This window comes from Rattus norvegicus, chromosome 7 (assembly GCF_021556685.1).
Source record: "Rattus norvegicus strain SHRSP/BbbUtx chromosome 7, alternate assembly SHRSP_T2T, whole genome shotgun sequence".
Classification (NCBI taxonomy): Eukaryota; Metazoa; Chordata; class Mammalia; order Rodentia; family Muridae; genus Rattus; species Rattus norvegicus.
Window position 1 is genome coordinate 63,257,501 of NC_141540.1, and position 7,242 is coordinate 63,264,742.

General features: G+C 46.5%; 1 pseudogene; it reads right to left on the reverse strand.

Moving 5' to 3' along the window:
* Positions 1–4,197: 4,197 nt before the first annotated feature.
* Positions 4,198–4,557, reverse strand: Tmem186l1 (transmembrane protein 186l1; annotated as a pseudogene).
* Positions 4,558–7,242: the final 2,685 nt, after the last annotated feature.

Genomic DNA, 7,242 nt, shown 5'->3' on the forward strand with positions numbered 1-7,242 from the left:
AAGAAGAAGAAGAAGAAGAAGAGGAGGAGGAGGAGGAAGAGGAAGAGGAAGAGGAGGAGGAGGAAGAGGAAGAAGAAAGAATAGTCATGTTTAATAGCTGTCATTCAAAATTTCTTAAAATTTAACAATTGAGTTGATGGTCTGAATTGGTGTAAATTCTCCAGTGTTAATCAAATCTAATTCCAGGGCCAATGTAAGCTCTCTCTGCTCTAATCCTGTGCTCCTGTGGTATTCATGACTTTGCCCTGACCCACAGGCCATCTCTTGGCAATGTGACCGGGACAGACTGCTTTCATCATGAACACCTACTTCCCCCTGAATGGGCATCCTGGCTTCTCTCTGTTTCCCTTTAAATCGGGGTTGATGGCAACACATAAGTTGTGCACTGTGCACCAGTCTATTCATATATGGACTGCTGGCTTGGGCTATCACGGTCTACATTGCTTTCTCTTGCTTGAGTATGTGTCCTGCCTTATGGCTTGCTGTGATTCTAGCATATAGCACCTTCGTGCTTCTTCTTTTGCTTGGATCTACTTTTGAACTTAAGAACTTAAGATTCTGTATCCTTTTTGCTTGAGTAGCTGACAGCTGACCTTCATCCATGATCTGATTATAGGGACAAATGGCTTTGGCCTACCCAGCCACAACTCAAATCGAAATGCGGATACTTAAAAACATGAGAAAATTAACAGATTTATGCTGACATCATTGTTTTTAAAAGTTGCTAGTTGTTGCAAAGGCTACGGTCACCTGACTTCTAAGCAATTCCTGGCAATTCAAGGCTGCTGAAAAAAATTGTTTAAGCAATAGTGTTACGTGGCCCAAGCTGACCTTGAACTCAAGATCCCCCTGCCTTGATCCACCAGGCAGCTGAGATTGTAGGTGTGAACTTTAAAGAGAAGTGTCTAAGTTGCAATAAACAGGAGCAACTAGATTAACCCATCAATTCAAAGAGGGTTCAAGGCACTAAAGTGAACACGAACACGGGAGGCTTCTATAGATTTTCTTCTTGCTCTAACCTCATAGGAAGGACATAGGGTAAAATCTGCAGTGAGCATTGTGGTTTTTTTTTTTTTTTGAAAAAGGAGACACTTATGAATAACCTATTCACTGGATATTTCAATATCAAAGGCAAGGCTGTTCACTAAGAAAGGATGTTGCAGCAATTCTAATGCTCAATAGATAGTAACATCAGTAACCTAATGTTACAGAACTAACGTTTAATAGCCCCAAGTAATCTAGGAAATGCACATCAATAAATTCACTCGGGGTCTTGAGAGACAGTTCATTGGGCAAAGTCCCTGCTATGTCAATGTGAGGTCTGGAATTAGATTCCGGCACTCGTACACATGCTGGATGGGCTTGGTAGCCAATCTGTAATCCCAGTGCATGGGAAGTAGAGATGGGGTAATCCCTGGAGCAAGTTGGCCAGCTAGACCAGCAAAATTGGTGAGCTCTGAGTAGAAGTGAGAGACCTTGCCTCAAAGCATAAAGGGGAGGTCAGTAGAAGAAGACACCTGATGTCAGTCTTTGGCTTTCACTAGCATGTGCATCATGCACACGTGTAAACCCCTACATATGTGAACACATATCCACACATTACACCACCCATGTGCAAAAAGCTCATTCACCAGAAGGCCTGGTGCATGCTTAGTGGGTAGAGCGTTTGCTTTGAGAGCATGACAATCTGAATTTAATCTCCAGAACTCAGGCAAAAATGGTTGGAGTGATGCCACACACCACTCCAAAGTTGTTGCGAGTCACTCCAAAGGTTGTGAGTTCAGTTCACAGCCACCTGTACTCCAGTTCCAAATGAAATTCAGTGCTGGGGAGGCAGAGACAGAGGGATCTCTGGGCTCTCTGGGCAGTTCCACCAGTCTAGTGTGATCTTTAAGCTGGTGAAGAGCATTGTTGTGAAGTAGACAAGGACCTGTGACTGACACTCAAGGTTAACCTCTACTCATTCCTCCATACACATATGTATACACACATAAAACAGTTTGGTTTTCTTCCGTGAGAAGAACGGAAGGATTGGAAAACTAGGCCTGTTGGGGTACTTCATGCTCTTGACTGGAGGGGCATAACCTCTTGTGTGTCCTAGCTGAGAGGTGGCAGGCACTTTCCAGAGTAGGAAAGAGGTTGCATGCATATCGCCAAGCACCACGAATCCTTGTGAATGGGATGACTGCCGAATTTTCCCATGGTCCAGGAGAACAGTTATGTTCTTTGCTCTGACACAAGAAGTTGGAATTCCTGTAGACATGCTGATCCTTAAACTCTTGGAAAAAGTTGGGCTAAAGATAGATATCTTAAGAAATAAAAACATGGATGAAGTTAGGGAGACTATGTTGTTTCCAAAGAGAAATGGTGGCACCAGTGATAGCTTCCAGGGCTCGTGGTTCGTGCGGTGACTCAGTGTCCTCATCCAGAGGGGCTCTGCCCTTCAGTTAAGGTTTTCCTGTTGCTGTCTTGAAATTCCTCATAGGGTTTTCTTTTGTTGGGTTTTAGACCGAGTCTTGTTAGATGGCCCAGGACAGCCTTGAACTTGAGATCCTCCTACCTCAGGTTCTGGAATGCCAGGATTACAGGTATGTAACTGGACTCCTGGCTCAAAGTCAGCAAGTTTTTTGTTTTTTATTTTGTTTTGTTTTTTTCAGTGCTGTGGATGGAATCCAGGATCTCATACACAGAGTAGCCAAGGGCTCCACCACTGAACTATGTCCTCAACACTCTAATAAAAAAAAATGTTACTATTGTTGTTGTTGTGTTTGTGTGAAAGTGTGTGCATATCATGGTGCACTCCGTGGGTGGAGGGCTGAGCTTTTAAGAACTGATTCTCCCCTTCCACTCAGGGTTCTGGGGATTGAACTCAGGCTGTCAGATTTGTGGTGCAAGAGATTTTAATTGCTGAGCCATCTCGCAGGCATTTGATTAATATTATTTTTTTCTTTTTAAAGATTTATTGTATACACAGTGTTCTGCATATATATCTGCATGTCAGAAGAGCGCACCAGATCTCATTACAGATGGTTGTGAGCCACCATGTGGTTGCTGGGAATTGAACTTGGAACCTCTGGAAGAGCAGTCAGTGCTCTCAACCTCTGAGCCATCTTCTCCACCCCAAAAGACAAATTCTTAAGGGGAGGAAATTGCTAAATAGCTACAAAACAAAGCATTCTGATGGACAAATTACAAAGACCAGGGCTGCTTTCCTTTAATGCGGATACAATCACCTAGTAAGCATGTGTTTCTTATTCATTGTGAAAAGCAGCACACACAGTGTCCTTCAGATGATGAATTATTGCCTGGACAGAGTCCCTCTGCCCCAGTGACCCTGCAAAGCTGAGTGTGAGCACCCCAGACCTCCTGGTGATCACGTAGTCTCAGGGGGTGCTGCCCCTACCTCAGTTGGTGTACAGTGACTTCCTGACGGGAAAAACAAGTCCACTCTGGGCTTTAGCTGTGGCCATCCAGCTGATGAGCCTGAGGACCGGTGCTGGGCCCCCAGTGGCAGCCTGGAAGCCTTGCTTTACGTTTTAACTTACGGCTGCTGACCTTACACACTGGTTTTGCCTGTTCTGTGGTGCTGGAATGGAACTTAGTATCTTGCACATGCTAGGCAAGAGCTCTGTCACAAAGCCACAGCCACGGCCTCCGCCATTATTCTTATTTTCATACCCGTCCCCATGAGAGGAAGGTCTTCCATCTCAGAGTGCAATTCAAGGTTCAGAAATTCAACACCCTGTCCCAGGTCAAGGAACTAAGGCTCAGCAGAACCCAAGTCCCCAGGCTCCACGTCCTATGCTCCTCTGCCAACCCTCCCGCCTTCCAGTTTCACAGCAGCAGGCTGCCTCAGTGATCTTGGCATAGTGCTCCTCCAGGAACTGCCTCTTCATAGAGACTTCTGACCACTATCTGACGGGATGTCCTATATAGTGTAATGATCCACTAAGGGCTCTTTCCTAAAGCTGGTGAATGCCTTCCTTTTTGGCCCAAGGCAACCTTGAACTTTTCACTTGCCTATGCCACCAGTACTGAGTACAGGCACAGTCATGACTGGTTGTATGCAGTGCTAGGGACTGAACCCAGGACGTGAAGTACTACATGCTACACAAGCAGTCTACAAAGTGAGCTTCGGCCCAGTCCCTGGTATTAGCTTTTGTCTCATCCATGTTCTTGACCAGGGTTACAAGCAGCCTACTTGCTGTTCTTTAGTGTGGCCAGGGTTCTGAACACTTGTGAGAAACGATCCCTTTCCAGGATTCGGCCATAGCGTAGGGTGAGGTAGAAGGTCTGCTTGCCACTGTACTGCTGGATGCCCAAGAACTCATCCTGGACCTGTTCCTCGGATTCTAACAGGGGCATCATGTCTGACACGGCACAGTATGTGTCCTGTCGCCAGCCCCAGAAGGTCAGGTGGGCCACTCGAAGCAGGGTACCTGACTCATTCACATAGAGGATACCCATCAGTCTCCAGAAGAAGTGGCTCATCCAGCACAGCATGACCAGGGCAAAGCGGGCAATCCCACTCATAAGGCCCAGTGAGCTGAGGGTCATGAGGCCTTGTGAGTAGCAGTAGAAGCCTGGGGGCGAGGCCATCACAGTCACAGCCATCTGTGCCAACTTCAGCCGAGACAGGAACCCAAGTGCTCTGATGGCATTGAAGCGGTAGATTGTGTGGATTTTTTTCAGTCTCTGTGCCTGCTGGCTTCTCCCCACCCACCTTACGGAATCCCCCTGCCCAGTGCGGCACCACAGTTGCTGTAGAGGCCTCCTCCATGCAGAGGGTGGCGTTGAAGAGAGGGCTCAGCAGTTAAGAGTGCAATTCACTTTTATCACCTGTCTTAGGGTTTACTGCTGTGAAGAGATACCATGACCAAGGCAACTCTTATAAGGGCAACATTTAAGTGGGGCTGGCTTACAGAGGTTCAGAGGTTTATCATCAAGGCGGGAGCATGGCAGCATCCGGGCAGGCATGGTACAGGAAAAGCTGAGAGTTCAACATCTTCACCTGCAGGCCTCTAAGAGAAGACTGACTTCCAGGCAGCTAGGGCCAGGGTATTAAAACCCACGCCCACAGTGACACGCCTATTCCAACAAGGCCACACCTCCTTGTGCCACCATTCCCTGGCCCAAGCATATACAAACCATCACACTGCCCCTGCAAAAGATTCGGGTTCAGTCCCCAGCACCCACACCAGGTGGCTCACAACTACCTGTGACTCCTGTTCCAAAGGGGTTCCAAGGCCTCTCAGGGCACCAGCACATGCATGGTGCACATAAACTCACACGGGCACACACACACATAAATTAACAAAACACACACCACAAATCATACAGATACCATGCCAGCACTTACATACATACCCAATCATGCGACCCCAGAATGGTGTGTTGCGTCTGTGTGCAGGGCTGGAGGTGGAAACCAAGCCCTTGCCTGTGGCTCCGTTCCCACCCGGATGTACCTCCAGCCTCCAGAGAGCGTTTCCTGCAATGTTTCTCCTCTCTTCTAAGCAGGGCAGTCTACTGTTTTGCTGGTGGATTTAGAAAACTGTGGAGCTGGGGCCTTTGGTACATCAGCGTGCTCATAGAAGCCAAGAGGGAAAGGCACCATGGAACACACACATTCTCCACTTGGGAACATCAACTGTGCTTCTGCTGAGGGGGAGATCACTAAACACATCCCACTTTAGCATCTCATAGAGGGCATTCAGTTTCAACTCAGAGGGTTTTAGCTTCATGTACCAAGTTTACGTGCTACAGGCGTGTTCCTCCTTGGAAATTTAAACGATGCTTTATCCCTTTCAGGGGACTGGAGATTTAGCTCCTAGTTGCTGGGTATGCCTCATGATCTTCTAAGCCATTTTTAAATGAAAGCACCTTCCTTTGAGTTTATTTTCTAAAGATCTTTGCAGGCTCCCGAGCGCATGGGTTGAAAGGCTGCGATCTAGTGCGGTGCTTCTCAACCTGTAAGTGACTCCTTTGATGTCACATCACCACGACAACACAAGGAACCGTATTAAAGGGTCACAGCGTTAGGAAGGTTGAGAACCCCTGCTAGCCTGTCGTGACTGCTTTTCCATGTATCTGAATATGTAGCAGGAGTGATAAAAATAAATACTTTGTGGTGGCTGCCCTGAGATGAGGAGATACTCTTGCAGGAAGAGTGACAAACAACTTCAGTGTATGTACACAAGTCAGATATTGACAACTGCTATAGAATTGTGCACTTAAATGGTCTTGGGCGTGAAGACCTCCCTGAGCATCTGCTTCCTTCGTGTGAGATGTAATTAGTGACATTTACCGCAGAAGGTATTACAGGGATTCAACATGATTACACGTAAGAAGTGTACAGCATCGACTACTACAGTATGCTCCTATTAAATCTTAGCTGTTATAATTCTGTTTAGATTTTCCCGAATGTAGATCTAGGTTTTCCAGTGGTTTGGGGGCCCAATATAAAGGCATTTTAATTATTTATTTATTCACTTTAAAACATTAATTTATTTTTATTTCATGTGTACTGGTGTTTTGCCCCCACATATGTGTATTCGAGGGTGTTGGATTGCCTAGTCTCCTTAGAACAGACAGTTGTGAGTCACTGTGTGGTTGCTGGGAATTGAACCTGGGTCCTCTGGAAGAGCAGCCAGTGGTCTTAAATGCCAAGTCATTTCTCCAGCCTGTATTTATTCTTTTTTTTTTTAAAGACAGGGTCTTATTTGATGCAATCTGGCCTTGAACTTGCTATCCTCCTGCCTCAGCCCACAAGTTCTAGGATTACAGGCATGTCTACCATACCCCTTTCCACTTTTCATCTATTTGTGTCTTGCACGTATGTACGGTGTGATGTTCTCTTGTGTGTGTGTGTGTGTGTGTGTGTGTGTGTGTGGTGTGTATGAGTGTGTAGACATGTGTGGGCATACAAATGTAGACCCAAAGTTGATGGGATGTGTTCCTTGGTTTCTCTCTACTTCAGTTTTTGAAGCAGGGTCTCTCAGTGAATCTGGAACTCACAGTTGCAGCTTGCCTGGTGGGTCCTCTGTCTCAGCCTCCTGAGCACTGGGATTGCAGGTGGCTGTCATGCTGGCCTGGCTTTTATGAGGGTTAGCGCTCACTTATAAGGCAAGCAGTTTATCCACACAACCGTCCTCTCCCACCCCAATTTATTTATAACAACTTTTTTCCTTGGCTAGGGATAGAGGGGTTGGTAGAGCAGTTGAGTAGCTAGCAAGAAGCCATTGG